The sequence below is a fragment of the Corapipo altera genome, unplaced genomic scaffold, assembly GCF_003945725.1.
Source record: "Corapipo altera isolate COAL_440 unplaced genomic scaffold, ASM394572v1 0, whole genome shotgun sequence".
NCBI classification, from domain to species: domain Eukaryota; kingdom Metazoa; phylum Chordata; class Aves; order Passeriformes; family Pipridae; genus Corapipo; species Corapipo altera.
The window spans coordinates 73,031,174-73,053,291 of NW_020884872.1; positions in this window are offsets into that span (position 1 = coordinate 73,031,174).

Consider the following 22,118-nt stretch of genomic DNA (forward strand, 5'->3'; position numbering starts at 1 on the left):
TCCTCAGACTCATCTCTGATGATCTGCATATGCACACAGATGGACAGACTCCCTCAGCGACAGATTCACTGCTCACGCATCGCTCAACATGGAGAAATATCTTGGAAAACTCACATTTGAGGTCTGGCTGTCATTGTCTAAGCTATTCACAGAACTGCTTTAACCGGCTTTTCTCTGGGGATTCCTATGACTTTCTTAAGAATCAAACTGGAAGTCATATCAGTTGTTCTGGCATCCTACTCCCAGACGTGCTTTTGCTTAGCTGCTCCCCAGTTTTGAGCTATGTTGTGTGATGGACAAAATCTCAGGTAACACTCAGAAAGACAATAGTCAGAAATGTGGTATTGATCTCATCAAAGCAATAGAGGCAACCCAAAACTGATTTCAAGGAGATTCCTGGGAAACATAACCACTAGAAATGGCTCTTGACCAGGTGATTTGTTCTAGGAGACCATTCATGGCTCCATTGGCCATAACTCGATCGCCTTTACGCTGAAGGATGCAACATCACATAACACTAGAAGAGTTGCCAAAGATGTTAAAAAGTCTTACTGCAAGAAAATTAGAGAGCAATAGAAATCTCCAGAGAAGATAAAATCATAATGGAAATTCAGAGTATAATATCCACAGATATCTTCGGCCTTCATTTGGATGGAGAACCTTGTTCTACCTAGTCTGAATACTCCTTGGAATGTTACATTACAATACTGTGAGACTACCTAATCTGACTGTTTTTTCTAGGCATATCTGGAACTCCATCAAATAAGGTGGTTGCATGGAAAGTATTACATTTTGCAGAGATTAAATGTGCTAATGCAGGCTTTCTTCCAGAAAATATTTGAAAATTGGTGATTTGAAAAATTCCCTCCATTGCTTTAAAAAAAAAAATATTTTTATTGAAAGTTAAAAAGTGCATGTCAGTTATGCAAAGCCACACAGAGGGCATCAAAATAGATGCCAGCTCTCAAAGAGATCCAGACAACTACATCAGACATCACTGGAAACAATAACCTTACACAGAGTTGTCTTATGATTTAGTTAATAATAACAGTATAATGGAAAACAAGATTCAGAAATCCCACAAAGCACTCATTCTAAAAGATGAAAACATTTATTTCCAGTGTTCCAAGCCTCTAGCATAAACCAGTCCACATCTCCAAGATAATCCAAGACCTCATAACGGAGGAATTCTAACAGAGGATGAAGAAAGTGTCTTTTCTTTTATCACAGAATCATTTTGTGCACCAACTAGTGCTGAAGCATGAAGTGTCCATGTGCCAATGACTGCACCACATCTCTCAGTGCCAGTTTCAGATCTTAAGTCTCTTCCTGTTACAAACCACACTGTGTTTATAACTGGAATTTTTTTCTACCTTTACTAGCCAGCCGCTGGGTCTTGGCAAGAGAAGGAAAAATAAAAAAAAGGTGTCAGCAATTTAGAATACTGTATTCTAAATCAAGTTTGCTTGTTGTGATGGACTGAGTCACTGCCTCAAGGATCACATAAGTACATTGCAAGGATTGATTATTCAAAGGGAAAATTATGTTAACCTTTGGGTCTCCCTGCATTTTGAGAAATTATTGTTCATGTAAGTATAAAATGGACAGGGAGACCAAGTCTCAACAAAGTCCTGAAACTTGCGCTACAGGCATAATAATAATTTGTCCATGATGGAAAGGAAGGCTAACCTTTCTACCCACTGTCTCTGTGGGAGGCACAGCCCTGCCTTGAGGTCTAGTGACCACATTCTTCACAGATATAATAATTGTTTTTAACACATCTGTTATAATGTTGGTATATAAATATGCACAATGTTATACTGAGGCACTGAAAGAGGGTATCACATTCGTTTCCTCTGCTCCCTATTCTACCAGCGCAAGAACAGGTATTGACAGCCAAGACTGTAACTGTTTTCACTTTCTACATGTTGGTGGCGCCTATAGTCCCTCTCTCTCCTGATTGATACCTGGAAGTATAGTCTTATCTTCAAGGGACCCAGACTGGGTTTATACCCAGAAATTATACCCAGCACCCCAAAGAGCAGAATCAAGCCAGTAATGTCTTCTGCAGGACAGTCCTGCACTTGAAAATCCTGTTAGTCATTGGGATAGCTGTACCTGCACACAGCCTCAAAACAGCTCTTCATATCACCATGCAACAATTAACTATTTGCACATCTCCAGTTTTCCTTTCTTCAGAAGATATCTTGCATAAACTGGAAAGTACAAATAAAGTCTACTTTATGATTAAAGAAAGGATTGTTTAAAAAAAAACTTTACAAAAGCAGATATTCTACTTGTCTATGCATATTGAGTATGACATTTCCAAAGAAAACAACCAGAGCACTAGAAAAAGCATACCATCAACAACACCTGCACCAGTGAGTTTAAAATCATATCATATGCCACTATAGTGAACATAGTTTGTTTTCCATTATTGCTTAAATATGATGATAACCAATTTAGGGATTGACATAAACCCCATATTGTATTATTCTGAGGCTTTGTTAAGAGCAAAGAATGTGTGACCAAATCAAAGGCTTTACTAAAGCTAATAAACACAGCTTCAGTCATATATGTGGCCTTTATCCACAGCTTGATTGATATCACATTTAACCTAGAATAAGGCTGAGGTTATGGAGAGCTTTAAACAGAAACCAGATTTGAAATAGGGTAGGGTGAGGGGAGTAATACGTTTAGATTAATAAAGCCATTGATCTTTCCACACACTAAACATTTGGAAATGTTAGCTAATAGCATTAAGGCAGCTGAAAACCTATGATTACATAAATCCAAGAAAATACCACCTTTCTGGTACACAAAAAGTCTTCCAAATTGTTCAGAGATTCAGCAAGCACTGAGACATGTTGAAGGAATCATGAAAGAAAACAATTGCAGAGTTGAACTGTAAAAGGGGGATTTCATCCACCCATCTCTTCAAAGGGTAATTAATTGTTTTCAGTACTTCATTAAAATGAAGTTTCAAATGAGGAAAAGTTGATTATTGGTTTAAAAAAAAACCCAAGCAATACAACAAATTAGATTAACTTGACTCCTCAAAGGTCAGAAGGTTTCTAAATCTGTTAACAGGCCAGGTGATGATTATTTAATGCCCTAACCATTTGTTATATCTGTTACAAATTAACCCAAATCTTTAATTCATTAAAATGAGTTGTTCTAGCTCTGTTTAAAAGTCCTTTCATTCCTTTCCAAATGTTCTCAGATTCCTCAGCCCTTTTTAACATAATAATCTAAATAAAACGCAGTTTTTGCTTTTCTTAACTCATCTTTATTTCCATTTTAAAGTTGAGTATAGTACCTGGATCACCAACATATCTGTTATGTCTATTATTTTTGCTATTTCTTGTCTCTCTACTGAGATACTTCAATCTGTCATGGGTCATTTGAGGATAACAGTTCCCCGCTTTAACCTGACTAGTTCCTGAAAATCTGAACTGACTAGGGATGATCATTATCCAGAAGTTAAGTAGTTGCCTCCACAGTGAGTAGCTATTATTATGCCAGATAGTCCAAGAGCTCTAGGCCGTAGGGTGGATGTATAAGAGGAGAGAAAAGACTTTTCCCACTAAAACAGCAACTCCCAGAATTGCCATAAGAGAAGTTACTTCTGTTAGAAAGTTTCTGTCATTCAGATAGAGCTGAAATTAGCAGAAGGGTTTAAAATAAGTCAATCAAAGGATATTGTAATAGACAGCCAGGGGTGGATGGCATTTGCCAAAAAACTTGAATATAATACTGCAGGACCAGTAAGGAAAAATGAGCTGCTAGGCGACAGCACTGGCCAAAGGGAGATCCTGAGAATACACAGATAAGATAGGAAGAGCCTGGCGGAAGGGGGGGGGGGGGGGGGGGCAATCACCTATGGCTTTTGGAAGGTCAAAACAGGTATATTTATTCCCAACAACCCTTTTCCTTTGCAGGTGCCTGAAGACACGCAAGAAGGGATAAGCTTACTTCTGTATGTGATGCGTATACTGCACCCAGTCGCCCACATAATTTTTTATATCCTCAGTGGCTTTTTTAAGACAGACATTTGTAAAGCCCACTGACTAGGTTTATGAGAAGTTGTTTAAAATCATAACTCAGAGGCAATTAAGTGGGTTAAAAACAGTCAAAGCATTCTTGTGGGACCTAAATATACAATATAACATCCATTCAAATTTGGTGACCTGACTGGATGTATAGTTCGGGGGGATTTTTTTTTCTAGTGTCTTGCCACTAACCACTCACCCATCTGGTACACAAGAAAAGAGTAATTGAAGAAACGCAAAATTTATGTTTTCAGTCAAATTCAAATCTCATTGGACAGATTTCATTGCTAATGGGAGCCAGCATACATAGTGCCATGATGAAATATTAAAAATTTATTAAAAGCATCTCCCCAGAGTTGAAAGCAGAAAATATTTAATCAGTCCTGACAATCAAAGGATGATCTAGTGGAAACACACAAGATTCATTCCAGTAAAGAAAAGAGGGGTGGGCGAGTCTTCTTAATTTGCTCTGATTTATTTCATATGTTTTTCTATGTGCACAGCTCCATTCACAGGTCTCTTATTTGTACCTATTGACACACTGGTACACAGATCATCCCAAATTATTTTCTTTATTCTCCTATTCGAGAGGTTCTGATTAAAAAGCAAACCCAGGAAATTCTGTTCAAATGAAGGTACCAGTATTTCACAAGTACTAGTGTCCAAAATTTGGATGAAAAAATGAAATAGCACAGTTTTGCAGAAGTGGCAAGGGAAATGAAAACAAGCAATAAAAGTAGATATGAAAATGTTGTAATACTTGATTTGAACATTTCAATGAAAATTACTTTCACATTTCCAAGACTGTCACACTAAGTGAGAGTACTTTTAGGAATTTCCCAGGGCTTTGCAGATCCCACATCATCCTATGCTTCGTATGTTACACCCAGCAGGTTACCATACATCCAAAAGTATGAGGTAAGCACCAAAGAAGCCAGGTGTGAATTTGTCCAAGCCTTTGCCAGACATCTGAAAAGTACTTCTCTGATCATCTAACACTTTACCGAGTAGCCAGCTGTGTTCACATACTTTCTTTCAGGTGGTCTTCTCCTAGGAGTATTTTTTTACTGTTGTTTCCTGACCAGATTTCCCTATCCTTCCCATTCTTATTCCACCCAAATGGGAGAACCTATAGCAAACCCACGAACTGTGTGTTGAAAGACCAAAATAAATGGCAATGGTGGAATGATCTGGGTCTACAGGACATTATGGAGATTTACACCAAGTCCTTCCTTACCGTGCACTTGTAAATTTGCACAAGGCAGCTCTGATCACATCAGTTCCCACTGGCATCTGTGCTTCAGCCATCCCATACAGAGACTGGTAGCTTAATGGCTTTTTTCTAGGACCTTCAGTTCACCCATGGTCCACCAAACACTATCATCCTCAAATTCCTTGGCGAGAACACTGGTCATCGAGAAACCCTGTCAAACTGAGATGAACTGCATTTGATGTCTCTGTAGATATATTCATAAATTGCAGTATTAGCCTGGGTGCTGCTGAACAGCTATAGTACAGGAGCCTGTCCCATCCATGATTTTTATCCCCAAAGGTATTTAAGTCACTTTCATTTCCACTGATGTTAAAATATAAAATATTGATACATATCATAAACCAAAAATTGTTATTTAAAAATATATAATGCATATGGCATGCATTTTCAACAGATCTTGGAAATCAGCTGTGCTAATCTCCTTGACTTTCCAAGACAGTTTGGGTCCTGAGAATATAATTCCAAATAATTAATCTCAAATACATTTTTGCTATGAACTTCAACAGGATTAAGTCTTAAAGAGACTTACACCTTTAAGGTAAAGCTATAAAAAGGTATATTGTGGGTGTGTGAATATTCATGTGCCTCTAAATAAAAAAATCAATCAAATTAATTATGTATTCAGAAGAAACAATTAAAATGCAATGATGAAAAAATTCTGCACACGGGAATAATTGTTGTCCCAGGGAAAGTTGGAGGGTATTCTTTGACAAATAATATGCTAATGGGTAATTAAAGACCCATTGAAGACATGATACATCAAGTAACATACTAAAGGTTTTATGTTCAATCACCATACCTCAACTTTGTCATTCCCTGGCTTACAAATGACTAAATAGAAAATCTTGATGCCTTATAGACTGCTCTAATGCTATTTTCAAAGAGTATCTCTAATAGACCTGACACCCTAGTTGTTGCCATGCAACAGTTTACTCCTGTTGTGTGCTGGCCTGTTTACTGAGATGTTTCTTGTATGACTACACCGACCTAACTCACCAAGCCTCAGCCTGGCAAAAACCTTAATATTTAAAAATCTTAAGAGGTTTAGCCAAAACCAATAGCTTTGATGATGGTTCTACCTCTGGCTCTGTCTGAGAGCAATCAAGGACCTGCAGCCATCCAAGGATAGAAGAACAAAGGATGCTAGTAACATTTCATAAGACTGCTTCCAGAGACAGCAAGCTGTTGCTTGGGAGAAACAACGGATGAGTAGAAACTCCTTGGCACATCTCAGGGTCAGCCTGCTAGCCTAACAAGCACGGTGTGACTGAGGGCCTCTAGGTAAGTTAAAGAGGTGGAAAATCCACTATTTCATTTTAATTGCTTTTAGTTAATATCTTTATGTCTAGTAATAAACAACTAAATAGTGGAGTTTTCCTTAAACAGGTTCTGGGTCACAAAATTGTGTTGCAGGATGGCAACGTGCTCCACCATCCCACCTGCTGCAGCGGCAGACTGGACTCACGGGTGTAGGAATGCTTTATTTATGATAAGAGTGAATACGATTACCTTGTAAAAGCAAAGAATCACATAAACACTCAGTGGGTTATAAAGTAGCTGCTGTACATTTTATTTTCTCCTGCTTCTGACCCAGGCTCTCTTTTACTGAAATAAAGCTGTGCAGTGGGATGCACTTGTGAAAGAGCAAGTTCTAGTCAGAAAATCTGTGTCTGCACTTCACTGCTGAAACCTGAGCATGTTTGCCTATCTGGCTACCTCGGTGGGAATATAAATCACAGAGTAGAAGCAGCATATGTTGAGGTTCATAAATATAACTCATTTTGTAGTCCACAAAAATGTGAGCATATATTTGGCAGGTGCAAACTGCCGAACTCTAAAAATTGTGGGCCTTTTCATCTATCAGTTTCCATGCCATGCATGGGCTGAATGGGAGCTGGCTCCTGCCCAGCCCACTTGCAGCTCAGCTGGAGTGTGTCACATCTTTTGTCTCCCCTCTGCACAGGATTGCAACACCTTAAGAGAAAGCTGCAGCTGACCTTTCTGAAAACAGACCTCCCAGACACAGTCCTGTTTTCAGAAAATGTCTTCCTTTTTTCCCTCCTCTTGCATACAGAAAGCTATAGGTAAGTAATGAAAGAGCCTTGGCAGGACACACAGATAATTAAATATTTCATCATTCTTCTGATTTCAAAGCTCGAAACAAGAAGAGGTTACAGAGGGTTTTATGTAAAATACTTCAGATGGAGTCTAGCTATATAAGAAAATACTGGGATGGATCCAGATACAGATGTGCTATCTACCCAGAAACTATTTGGCAAGTCAGTAAACTGTGATATTGTAAGAAAGTCTGGGCTTCAGGACAAGTTTTCAAAAAAGTGCCTGTTGGCTGAGCTATCATAGCAAAGTTGTTTATTGGCAGAGAAGTTATATGGTAAGCTGAAACGAAGACCCTGCTTCTTTTCCCACTGTGATTTTTTTTCTCACCACAATTAATTTATTATAGGTAGTTCAGTCCAGACCTTCTGCATAGTGGTTAAGGGACAAAGTCTAGACATAATTTACTGGCCAGTGCCTGTTAAAAACAGAATTGCAGAATGCACATTTTCCCTCTGTTTCTCTTTTTTCTCCTGCCAGACACATCAAGTACGCTGTATGCTAAGTATCTGGTATGTGAGACCAAACTGACTGAGGAAGGTTTTGCTTTTCTAGAGCTGTCCTCTCTCATATCATGATATTTTCACATCATGTTAAACAATAAATATCAAACTAAAAAATAACAGCAGTAAATCTTTGATTACTTGGTATGTTTTTTCTGCCTTTCGCATGAGCCCATAAAAACAAGTAGTGGTGTTCTTCAGGTCCCTCCATTTCACAATTCCCGTTAGCTGGCTAGATGATTTTTATAACCACTGTACACATTGACAAAGTGCAGAGCAGGTAAATTACATGATCACAAGAGGTCAATGGCAAATTCAAGAACAAAAAAACTAAAACCTTCCTATGTTGTAAAGGGGAGTAATGTGGTGCTGCAGGGAAATATCAGAGGAGTAAAACTTGTGGTATGGAGACAGGCCAGGAGCAGTAGAAGTTTGGGACTTGGAGGGTCCACTTCCCATCTTCAGAACGCTTTACAAATGTTAATTTGACAATTCACTAAATAATCTTTAAAAGAAGGCCTAGTACAGGTTTATGCTTAGTGGGAAGACAGCTGGGATTGAGAGTCTGCTCTGGGTGTGCCAGTCAAATCAGTAGCAGAGATGAAATTAGAATTAAGCCTTTCTGCATCCCAGGGCCACAACACAGCAGATTAGATAACCCCACTTGCTGTGGGGACAGAAAGGCCCTCTGTTTCCATGCAGCCATGTGGCTGGGACTGTGAAGTCTTATTGCCCCACTGCCACCAGTATAGAGATCCATGGCTCAGTCCAGGCTCTGGGGTTACAGCAGAGATCAAGAGGATGGGTCCCACAGCCTGACTTCAGTCTGGAAGTGAATTCAAATTCATTTACCTGGTTAGTCCAAAGGCAACACAGCTCTTAGACATGGCAGTGATCTCTGTTGCTTTTACCCACAGCCCAAGCAGTTTGCTGAAGCTGTCACTGCCAATGTGCAGAAAGAACAGATGTTACTCTGATGTTCTGCTGGTGGTGATAGTGCCTTGGGGAGGAAGGGCCCCATTTGACTTCTAGGCTGTGGCAGGTTTGCATGGCTGCCAGTCAGGGAAAGCCTGATCCGTTTCTTTACAAAATGGCTGTGTGTGGTGCACAAGCTACTGCAAAGTGTTAAAAGGTTGCTCTGATAAGGCTGGTTCATGATATGGGCAAAAAATGTCACTTTAAATAAGGAGTGCCTATGCTGCTCTCAGTTCATGGCAGGAACACTTTCAAAGTCTCCCACAAAACACTGCTGCTCTCAGGTCAGCTTGCCCCCAGGACTGATACTGACATGATGTCCTTCTGTCCCACCTGTGTGCCGCACCTGCTCCAAGCTCCTCTCACCTGTTCAGCAGTCCCATCAAGGGTACAAGCTCATCTTCATTACCTCCTGCCCAGCCACTGGTAGGAAGCCATCCTTCTCTGCTTTTTAGGTCCTTATTCTCATCTCTAGTGGAATTACTGCATTGGAATAAAAAATACTATGGGGCCACTTTCAGCTGTTCCTAATTCTCACCCAGGCAGAAACTCAGTATTAATTTGGTGTAAGAATCACTTAAGCAGTACCTTGTGGGGCAGTAATCTAGATGTTTTCATGTGGTTCTTTGGCAAAGCTGATGCTGAGATGTCGTGGTTGTGAACAAAAATCACATGAATTAAAAAAAAAAAAAAATTATATCTCTGGGAGTAGAATAATAGAGACCATTATACAAACATGTACTTAAGTCTGAATGGTGATACTGAAAACAGTAAAAAAAACAAAACAAAAAAAAAAAAAACCAAAAAAAACCCCAAACAAACAAACAAACAAACAAAAACCCCAAAAAACGAGCAAAGAATTTCTCCTAGCAACCTTTCATAAGGATATATAATAATTCTAGCATATAGTGGCTGTAGAAAAAGATGGCCTGAAGGAAATGAGTAAAGAATTGTAAATTTACGGTAGAGATGATACTCCCCAAATACTCAGGAGCTCATTTACAGCATTAAGCTTTTTGCAACTGCTTGAGCACCTCAAGTCTAACTCTTTCATGTAGGATTCAGAAGAAGGAAAGTGAACTGCAAAAACAATGAGAAAGAAAAGTCCTAGCATTAAGATGATCCAGTAGTTAAGCAATGAATTTATCAGAAGAAAGTTCAGCAAGTTTACTAAATTACTCAGAATAATTGCTGTGGATAATTGGGAAACTACCTGACTCAACAAGAAAGAAATGGCAGACGAAATTCAGTGTAGACAATAAAGAGTGGTTTTTTTATAATCTAAAAGGTAATAATTATTACAATGAAAAAAAGGGACTTACGGTTATCATAGATGGCTCATGAAAACATCAGATCAGTTCTCATTATCAGTCAAAACCGTGAGTTTTAGGAGAGAGAAACCAAAATAGAGAACATCATTATACTGTAGAAGTTCCTTATCTACCTAGATTCAGGAATACTGGGTGCAGACCTTGTTCCCTTGACCCACTATGGCTGTAAGTAAAATAGAGAGATTCAGAGGATAACAACTATGATCAAAGCTGTAGGTAGTACAAGGAGTGGCTGAAGGGACCAGGAACCTCAGTCCAGGATAACTTAGGGGAAATATGATTGGAGCTTATAAAACCATGAGTGACATGAAGAGGATGGGGACTGAGCTTCATTGTTTTCTTTAGTACAATAACTAGAGTCTCCAAAGGAGCTAGTAGAAACCATACTGAATATAAAAAATAAAAAAAGTGCATGTTCTTCACACAGAGGATAGCAGACCTCCAGTGACCCTGTGGTTCCCAGTAGTTTACATTAGTTGAAAAGGAGAACAGACAAACATATGAAAAAGCAACACACTAAAGGTTAATAATACAAAACCACATTCAGTTTAGAAATCTTCTTGAGCTAGAATTAGTCAGATCTTGAGAAAATATTCATACATGGTAGTCCAGATGTTGAAGATAAGATACTGAGCTAGACAGACCTTTAGGTTGGCAAAGTTTTTGTGTGGTTATGATAAATCAGGATGTGCAAGCACATCTCACAAGACTTTACAAGTTTTTTGCGGGGAAACAAAAAGGACACATTTTCATAGTAATGAAAATGTTTAACCCTATTAAAACAAAATCTGATCCTAAACACTCAAGCCCATAATCTATATTTTACCTCTTGAAAAATTCAATCTGAATTCAGAACAAGTGATAAGACCCAGTGTAAAAAAGTGACCAACAACACAAGTGAAAGCAAATATTATATATCCCAAATGAGTGCTGAGATTTTTTGTTAACTATGAGATATACTATGTATATCTCATACGTATTCTTATAGACTGTTTCTACTGAAAGGTGAAATATTTTAGCACAAATAGAGAAATATATCTGTTTTGTTGGAACGCATCATTCATGTCATGCCCTCAGGACAAGTATCCACCCAGACAATCACAGCAGCAAATGCAAGAAGTTAAATCTCATACTTCCATGAACATACAAATATGTGATTTATCTCAAAACAGTATACAGGTGTATGCTCAAAGGTGACCTTCCGATAACAGAAGCCAAAATACAATATTCTATCTGTAAATTAATATCAGATTGTATTTTAGTGTTTTATTCTTTGTTTCTACTAGAAGCAATGATTTGGATAGCCTGACCTGGACAGTAATGTCCTTACTAGTGTTATCATTTACTTAATCATATCCTCTTTACTCTGCAAGTGACACAGGAGTTTCACAATGATCTTCCACCTGTCTGTATCCCTGGCTTTTTTGCTGATTTCATGTTAATCAGCCCAGCCTCATAGCACAATCCTATGGGATTCAGGGAGCTTCTCTGCTCATGTGCTACCTGAAGTTCCAAGCTGAACTCCAGAATTATGAAAATTCCATCCAGTTTCCTCCAGGTTTAATTAACCCATTCCAACATATCTATTCTGTGTATCTTTGTTTTCTATTTCAGCTATTAAATCTCTGAAAGCTGAAAAGGATTTAGATTTTTGGATCTATTTATTTCTTTACTCTATCCACCATAGTCATATGTACTTCACATTTCTGTGAAGTACATACTGAAGAAATGAAGTGTCATCATTAGTAATAGTTTCTTACTATTGTTATATCTGTTGTCAGGAAACATAAAATTACTTGCAATTTCCTATTTCTAGTTTTCATATCTTCTTCACTGCTACCAAACACCACAAACTGACTTAAAATTAATAAGCAGCCATGGGTATCTTTTCTAGTCACTCACAGCTGTTAGGTCACAGCTGGGCTTCGCGAACAAAGATTTGGGAAAGGCTCTATCCACATTTGTTACAAGCACACTGGTGGCCAATAAGGCCAATATGAGATAGACATGTCCGGTTGCAAAAGGCACAGTAGAGAGACTCCTTAGATGGTATATTCTGCAAGACACGATTCTTTCTGCGTTGTCTTTTCTCTTCAAGAGTGATCCTGCGTGCGTTCTCAAAGGAAACAGCAGCGTTATAGATGGTGTGTCTCCAGACCTCTTGATTGGAGGCCAGAGTAGACCAGTTATGTTGGTTTATATGGCCAAGGCTGAGATGTTGCTTCAGGGAGTCCCCCTTTCTTTGGGGCTCCTCTTTTGGGGCAGCCAGTGGCAAGTTCACCATAAAGCAAGATCTTAGGGAGGCGGTGGTCCTTCATCCTGGAGACATGTCCTGCCCAACTCAGCTGTGTTCTCAGCAACATGGCCTCAATACTTATGACTGCTGTTTGTTCTAGAACAGATGTATTGGTCACATAATCTGACTAGTGGATGTTTAGGATTGTACGGAGGCAGCGTTGATGGAAGCGTTCTAAGAGTCGTAGGTGGTGGTGGTAGATGACCCATGATTCGGAACAATATAAAAGAGTAGACAGCACAATGGCTCTGTAAACACTGATCTTTGTACTTTTCTTCAAGTGTTTATTATGCCAGACTCTTTTATGAAGCTTTCTGAAGGGACTATATGCCTTTGCTAACCTGTTATCTATCTCTCTGTCAATCTTACCATCCGAGGAGATGAGGCTACCTAGGTAATTAAACTGCTGGACTGATTTGAGCTCTGATTGGCCAATGGTGATGTGGGAATGATGGGGGACTTCCTGAGGTGCTGGTTGATGGAGAACTTCTGTCTTCTTTAAGCTGACTTCCAGCCCAAAGAGCTCAGAAGCGTCTGCAAAGCAGGATGTTAAACACTGCAGGGCTGCTTCTGTGTGGGCGACAAGGGCGGTGTCATCAGCATAAAGCAGCTCCCGGACAAGATGATTTAAGGTCTTAGTGTGGGCCTTCAGTCACCTTAGGTTGAATAGGCTTCCATCAGTACGGTATTGAATGTAGATACCATCCTGATCATCGAGGTCTGCTGTGGCCCTTTGGAGCATCATGCTGAAAAAGATTGTGAATAGAGCTGGTGCAAGAACACAGCCTTGTTTCACACCACCGGTAATTAGAAAGGCCTCAAAAAGTGCATTGCCATATCTGACTTGGCCGCACTGATCCTCATGAAGTGAGATGGTCATTTTAAGGAACTTGGGGGGACATCCTAAACGTTCCAAAATCTGCCATAGACCTTTTCTGCTCACAGTATCAAAAGCCTTGGTGAGATCAACGAAGGTTACATAGAGACCTTTGTTCTGTTCCCTACACTTTTCTTGCAGTTGTCTGAGAACAAATACCATGTCTGTGGTACTCCTGTTGGGTCTGAAACCACATTGGCTTTCAGGTAGAATTCCTTCTGCTATAGCAGGTATTAATCTGTTCAAAAGTATTCTTGCCAGGATTTTGCCAGCAATGGAGAGCAGAGTAATCTAATTTAACTCCTTTTTTCTTATGCAAAGTGATGATGACTGCACCACGAAGGTCTGATGGTTGTTTGCCTAGTTCTGAAGTGTTATTTGCAATTTCAGACTTCTGCATTCAGTGAAAAATACCTGCCCAGTTTCCAGGTTCAGAAGACACCATGACTTATGAAACTTTATCCTTATCACTTGATTTCAAACATGTCACCACATACTTTCATACTGCTCATTAGAAATAATGGAGACATATTTCACTGGAGATTTTCTTGACAAGTTCCACTATGAGCCTCTGTGTTCAGGAAAGCCTGGTCTTGCTCAGCCTTAGGGAAACCTAAGAGTTACATTCTTGTGTTTCCAGTCCAGAATACCCAAATGGACCTTCTGTGAACCAAAAGGGGAACCATCTGATTTTGATGAACAATTGTAAATAAGACATCATGAGAAATTTTACTGAAGAGTTTTGGAAAAACAGGCTTTGGCAATTTGCCACACACATACTAAAGGGACTTCATTACATGATTTTACAATTAAGGAGAAAACATCAAAACATATTGTCACATTCAAGTTAAAAACAATGTTTTGTATTGAAAAGCATCTGTTTCAAGTTAACTACAGATGTGAACTGTTAATACAAACCATGAATATTATCGTTGGTGTTTTTGTTTTACCTAACTTTGTATCAGAGAAAACTTAACTGATTCAGGCATCTTTTAATTAAGTTGATCTTAATCCAATTAGGCAGGAAAATTCTGATATGTAAAAGAAATGGTTATAGTTTGGAGCCCTCTGAAGTAGAAGATTTTCCTAGTGTCTTTTGAAATACACTCATTTTTGTCTGTACAGTACATGAGTTATATGACTGCTGTGGACACTTCGGGTTGATTCAGCTCTCACAAATACCTATTCTACATCTTTCTTACTTTTGGAGTTATTTCACATGCAAACCAGCATGAGAGCTGTAGCTGAGCATTTGATATTCCAAGAAAAAGGGGAGAACACTATTTCTTAGCTAATCCCAAAGTGCACAGTCAGTGGGAAAAAGGAGAGAAAACTCACGCAAGACATCAGTCACAAATGAGAACATGGACAAGTTTATGAGTGCACAGAGAACGTAGCAAAATGGCAAAATGTAGTTGACCAACAGTTCTAGGAGCCTGTGGCAAATCTGTAAAGTAGCTTGAGAGAATTTAAAGAGAAAATATATTTTATTGGATCAATAGGACTTCAGGTAGCAGTGTGTGTGTGTGTAAAAGTGTCGACCTGGGGCACTGGGTTTTCTCATGTGTGGTGTTTCTAAAACAGTTCTATTTTTGCATACTCCAAAGTCCCAGGAAAATTATCTCAGAAGAATTAAAGAACATTAAAAGGTATTCAACTGCAAGGAAGCATCACATATCTGCAAAGTAGGTTTTCTCCTGATGAATACAAATCTCTAGTCAATGGGTTCAAAGAAAAACCAAACAGATCAGGTAAGTATCTGCAAAAGCTTTTAATTAATTCTTAAAATGAGGTGAACAGGATATTCTAAGGAAATTATAGTATTTTTGACTAAAGTTATTAGTGAAAATTTAATTAAAGGAAGGTGTTCCCAATTTGATTGTTTTCCTAATTCACATTGAATTCAAGTGGGTTTTTTCCTTTCCTTCTAACAGATCAGTAAGTGTTCATATTTTTGAAACAAGTCAATATTTTTAAAATAGTATTTATAGGGCAATGTGTTTAATGTGTCAGTATTTCTAAGTTATTTCACTTCTGCTGAAGGCAGTATAGAAAATGATAGGCAAAAGACAACCTAAATACTTCTGTCACAACCACTGTGAATTAACACAGCTATTAACTAAAACATTTTTAACACTTGGTAAGCAGCAATTTCCTACTAATTTATTCCAGGTTGAGGTGGCAGGTTGTAAAATGCTCAAATGTAGGCAACATCTTAAAAGGTTTCATAAACTGTAAGTCTTTGCACATTGGGAAGGTAGATTGCATGGTTCATCATTGATAGAGTAGAAATACTTGCCCTGTACATTTTCAATGGCAGAACTAAAATCCAAGCTAAAATGTTGTTCATTTGAAGCTTTCAAAAGCTTATTTTGAGAACTTCTCTAAGTGTTATACAGTGAAATAATTTCTGCTGATCTCTGCATTTTTAAACTTCATATCATCACATTGTTTGTCTGCAGCCAATATACAATCCCAGACATAATGAGATGTGTTTCTCAAGGACCGTGTCAAAAATTTACATTTTTTAAGCAAACAAGTTTTTTTCCACATATGAAAATGCTTAAACAAGAATTTAATGACTGGATCCAGAAAGTTCCCTTTAGGCCACAGAAAATTACTTTAATCAGTGAATGTGATTTTCTTCCATCAGAAGAAAAAATTCCTCAGTCAACAGTATAGTTAGCTTTAAATGTGGCTTTGTATTTGTTCTGCTTTAAAAGTGCTTGTCTCTGTCCTGAAAGCAAAAATTAATACCTCTCTCTGCTTAAAGAGGTGGTGACTGAACAAAGGTGTTTATTGGTAGAACATTCATTCATTTAATAACACGTTCAAGCAGCCACACTATATCCCTGATGAAAGGTTAGTCTTAAAACAACACTTTGTAAAAGCACAAATTTAACTCTGTTTTACTAATGTGATCTGAAATGCTTCACAGAGACAGTTGTGGAAGGGAAGTGCAGATTCAAAAAGTTTAAAAATCAAGAGTTTAATAATCCTGTTTAACAGTACTGTACAGTGTGAAAGGTTCCCATGATGAATGCAAAGGCAATCGAGGCCAAATGTCTTTTACGGATGTAGTGATAAGTACAAATTCAACCAGCTTGATGCTCCGGGATAGGAATGAAGAAACCCAAGGTATCCAGTTAGCCTTGATATCTAAAACTATACCACAGACATTCTTAAGAGTTTCAAAATGTGGCCCAAATAACTTGTCATTAATCTACCTTGTTAAAAATATGTGTTGACCAAAGCAGAAGGCAGAGTGGGCTCTTCAGCTTACTAGATTTGTTCTGAACATTTTTTTATTTATTTTTTTGTCAGTATGCTAACAAATATATGTTTAGGTAGCACTGCAGCTTTAAAACTTCCTACTGTGACATAATAAGATTACAGGTTTGTTAATTTCATAAACATAAACAGAAGCCAAAAAAAAAGATCCCAACAGGGAAATTATGACCCACCCTTTTCCTCAACATTTGGAGTTTCCACCCCCTCAGCCCCTCAGTTGTGCCAAATGCTGAACCATCTGATAGTGTTGCTGAGGAAGGGGCTGGGGAGGAAAATGTGGCTTTGAAGAAGGAATAATATCCTGGAATGGAGACAAGGAAGCGTTTGACCACAGATATTCCCACAAAGCGGACTCTACCTCACAGGGAAGTTCAAGGTCTGGATGGCAACAGCATGTAGGGCTTCAGCTGAGATGTTTATTTGTCAGAAAAAATACGAGGATAAAAGAATAGGAGGAAAACCGATTTACTTGAACCTTCTCTTCTTTTCATGTTAATAATCATTTTAAGTTGAGGTGTTTACGCTGATTGATTATATTAAGCAAGCAGTACTAAATCTGTTTTGTCCATTAAATGGAGATTACCATATAAGACCAACCTCCTACCAATAGAGAGGCCTTTATGCAGGTAAAATTTCATGGTAGTGAACTGCCCTTTAGTTGGTCCTACTCAGAAAAGTATATGTATCTATGACCCAAGTTAATAGTAAAGTACCTTCCCAAACTGAGATAGAAATACTCAGTACTAACCACCACAGTTTTTATCATAATGACAGTGACAAAGGAGCTTCAAAGCAGCGACATGAATACCTAGAAGTTCACACACACTAAATAAAGTGCACCAAGTGAGACCTTGGACACTAAAATCTCACCTACGGTCATTTTTCACTTACAGTTCATGAAAAGTGGTCTTACATGATAGGATAAAACAGAAAACTGCTAAGTCTTCACACATGTAAAACCTCTTAGTCTTAATATGTGTTCCTCCAGAAGAGTTTTACTCCAGCAAAGACAGCAGCATCAAGCCTAACATGTCGGTCAGAATATACAAAAGAAAAGGAAAGCTTTTTCCACTTACAGTTTCTATCAGCTGCACTGGCAGTAAATTCTTCACCATGAAGGGGACCCTATAATCCTACATAATAAATCTTTTTACAGAGTTTAATCTCCATCATGAAAACCATTCATATGCATTGACCTTCTGCCGATCTTGAAATAAAAGTTATGTACTGTAAAATGAAGCTACCTCAAGCTAAAACTAGCATTAATTCTCTAGTTCTTACTTTTTTCTTCTGAAAGCATGATTGTTGTATGATGTATCCTTTTGGCACTGTCAAATTAGTTTTCTCATAGTGAATTAGAGCAAAACAACATGTTGAGGAGGTTTCTTTTTCTGTGGTTTGACTATTTCTCAGCAATTTCATGATTACTTCATTTGCAGTATAGCTCTGATGATGAAAATGCAAGGTTTTCCTAATGCAGAAATTAGAGATGCCCATATTAAAATGGTTAGGGGGCTAAAATATGGATCCTCTAAGTTCTCCTCTCAGTTTAAAATCTCTAAGTTTGGTATAAGGCTGCTCCAATGCAACTATCAGAAGAGTTAGAAAACAACAAAAGCTGGAAATATAGCCACCTTCTTTCCCATTTTCTTATTTCTTATAAGATTGCAGAAAGAGTTGAAACCCTTATGTTCTCCCACATGCCTCCTCTGAGAATGCCATGATGGAAAACCACAGAAATGCATTAACTTGTTTTCTTCTCTTTATTTGTGCTTCTGAATGTGGTCATTTGATATATGCTATGATCTCCAAAGTACTATCTTCACAGCAAGGGACTGAGAGCCCTTTTATAGCACCAGCATTACAGTGTGGGACTTGCAGGAGGAAATCAATGGTAGATATTTTATCTTATTAAATCTAGCATTGTACCTTTACATAAATCTTGATTCCTTTTTGATAACACAGTATTGATCTAAGAAAGCCAAACACCTTGTATGAATGTCAGTGCCTAACTAATGGCTTTTAGTTACTTTCTTTGAATTTAAATGTATTTTACTTAAGACCGAAAATTATTTCGATTTCCAAAGAGGCAGTCACATGGCTGACCATTAATCAAGCACCTCTTCAGTGATTCCTAAAATGCTAAGTCACCATCCAACTGTCATCTGCCAAATTCTTTGTGGCCACTTTCTATCCCAATGATTGAAATTTGAATTTTGGATCATAGGTGCGTCAGAAGGCCATTTCCTCACAGGCAGTGAGGAAATTTAGAATGCAAAGACTAGGGAAGCAGAGGCTGGAAAAAGTGCTGTGAAAAGGGACATGGGAGTCCTGGTTAACGGCAAGTTGAACATGAGTCAGCAGTGCCCTGGCAGCCAGGAGGGTCAACTGTGTCCTCAGGGGCACAGACAAAGCCAGTCAAAGAAGGTGATTGTTCCGCTCTGCTCTGCACTGACGTGGCCTCATCTTGAGTACTGTGGTGCAGTTTTGGACACCACAATATAAAAAAACCATTATGCTATTAGAGAGTGAGGGCCACAAGATGATGAAGCATCTGGGGGGAAAGCCTCATCAGGAGTGGCTGAGGTCACTTGGTTTGTTCAGCCTGGAGAAGAGGAGGCTGAGGGGAGATCTCATTGTGGTCTTCAACATCCTCACAAGGGTAAGCAGAGGGGCAGATACTAATCTCTTCACTCTCATGACCAGTGACAGGACCGAAGGAGGTCAGGGAAGATTTAGGTTGGATATCAGGAGAAATTTTTTCCCCCAGAAGGAGGATCAGCACTAGAACTGGATCCCCAAGAAAGTGGTCACAACACCAAGACTGTCTGAATTCAAGAAGCATTTTTTAAGACCTCAAGTCTCAGACATAATTTCTCCCTTCGACTGCAATTTGCAGTTAACCCTAAACAAAAGCAAACCCCCTGCTTCTCAAAGGTATCCTGCCAACTACACCAGAAAATGTAAGACCCCCAAGTGTCGGAGCTATGCACTCACCAAGGGAGTTTTACTTTAAAAATACACAAGGTTCAAACAATATTTACCCTCCAGATTATCAGAATAGCCTTCAGTTCTTTTAACACCATAAGAGAAAGGGCATAGGAGAAAAGCTACACACATTTTCTCAGAGAGTACTTTATTGGTAAACTCTAGAAAAAATAAGAGTACTTGGCAAAAGTTTAAATGGTAATATATAACCAAAATAAAGCCTTACACAAAGCATTGACTTAGCACATGCTAACCCATACAACCTAGCAAAAAACAACCCATCTGATATTCAGCTACCCAAAATATTAAGAAAGAAGATTAGAAGAAGAAAAGAAAGAGAGATAAAAGGAGAAATATAGCTACCATTCCTAGATTCAGCGTAGGTCCAGCTGCAGGAGTGCAGGAGATGGAGGGTTTGAACATGTGAAGAGCATGTCTTCAGTTTTATCTGCTCTGACCCCTCCCAGATAGGACTTCCAGCCTACTGGCCACTCTGGGGCTCCAGGGTGGGTTGAGGGGTGATGCTCCCACTTTGCCAGCCAGTCTGATTTTGGGTTAGGGTCTCTGGGCTGTGGTATAGGCCATGGTCCTGGGCTGCCTTTGACTGACAACAGCTCCAGGGTTGCCTGGTGAGGCTGGAAGGGACTGGGATAGGTTTTACCTCACCTCTGTGGAATTCAACATGTCCCTTCCCCTGCCCTCCTCCTACTTGAATTGGTCTGAGCCAATAATCAATATAATAATCCAGTGTCTCACAGGCACATGGTGTGATTCTTGGGGTGTCCCGTGTAGGGCCAGGACTTGGACTTGGTGATCCTGGTGGGTCCCTTCCACCTTAACATATTCTATAATTCTGTGAAAAACTTCATCATCATACTACTTCTGTCTTCCAGATTAGATCCATTCTCCCACCTGTGAAGCCTCCTAATAAATGGTGATTATCCAATGTCTCCATAAATATTAAGTATAAAAAAAACAAAGTATTTTTTAAAAATCAAAATAACACTAGATGCTCCTAAGTACTCATCACTTCCTTGTCACACTCTTATTTCTATAGTCATCACATTAAAACATGCTTGAAAGATGTCAGCTTTGGGACCTCAATGCTTGAAATATACTTCATCACCTTTACTGAACCAGCAGCTCAGCTGTATCTATGATCAAATAAGCAACTTCAGAAGAACATCTGTTAGCCTGAAGTTAGGCTATTTATACTGGTCTTCACATTGCAGTTTTTTCTAATATTAATACTGTAAGGCAATTTACTCTGCAGTGCAAACATTTGGTAGTCTATTACTCCAGAACTGTTGCTCACAGCATCACAGGTCACTCCTGATGTGAGAATGCAGAATGCCAAGGGATACAGAAAGAAGCAAAGATAGACAAAATGTGGCCAAGGCTACTTTTAAGAGAAGTATGATGAAAGTGTTTAGCAGAGGTCCTAGCAACTGATATATCCACCACAGTATGGATGACTTGTGAATTTGAGCGTTTCCACATGTGCTGGGCAGCTGGCACATGTGTCACTCTGGGCCTGCTCAGAATTACTGAACTGGGGAAATTTACCCTGTGAGAAGGGAGCAGAACATAAGCAGAATTCTCTCAACAAATGTAACTATCATTGATTAAACTTAACGTTACTAGGGAACCATAATAAGATAACATTAAATAGTCATTGACTCATTTTCCAAGGAGCAATGAAAATTGAAAGGATTACCATATGCCATTAATTTAAATGATATCAGAAGGGTCTCATGAGAATGAAAAATTACAACCATGGGTAATTTGTGTGTATGTTAAGTCAGACTAATTTTGAATCTTGAGAGTTCTGCAAATAAGAGGACAAAATAATCTAGAAATTCTCTTTTGTTACTAAAACATTATTTTCTAGAATTGAACCCTAAGAACAGAGGAGACATCATTTGTTGTCACTCCAGATAGGTAATTACCTGGTTGAGACCATGAACATCAATATGTCAGTAATTGAGGGAACCAACATTGGCTTTGATTTACATGTATGCAGACCAGATTCTTGGCTGGCATAATAATCAACATATCTCTGTCCAAGTCAGTGCTATCAAGATGCATTGATTTACAGCCATTGGAGACAGAGACAATGTAGACAATAGCTATTTTTAGAAAGTATTCTTTGGAAGAAACTGTTATGAGAGGCCAAATTCTACACCCCTTGCTAGGATGCAGAGTCTCAGTAGGACTGAGAGGAAGAAGAGAAAACCAGCCCATCTTCTGGAGGTTACGTCTGAGAGTTGAACATAAATTCTGATGCAGCTTAATAATAATCACATTTGAACCAAATACATACACATTTAAAACACTGTAGGAGATAGAGTAAATTGTAAAATCAGTGGGGCTTGAAACACAGATATGCCTGTACTGAAAAGATAAGAAACCAATCC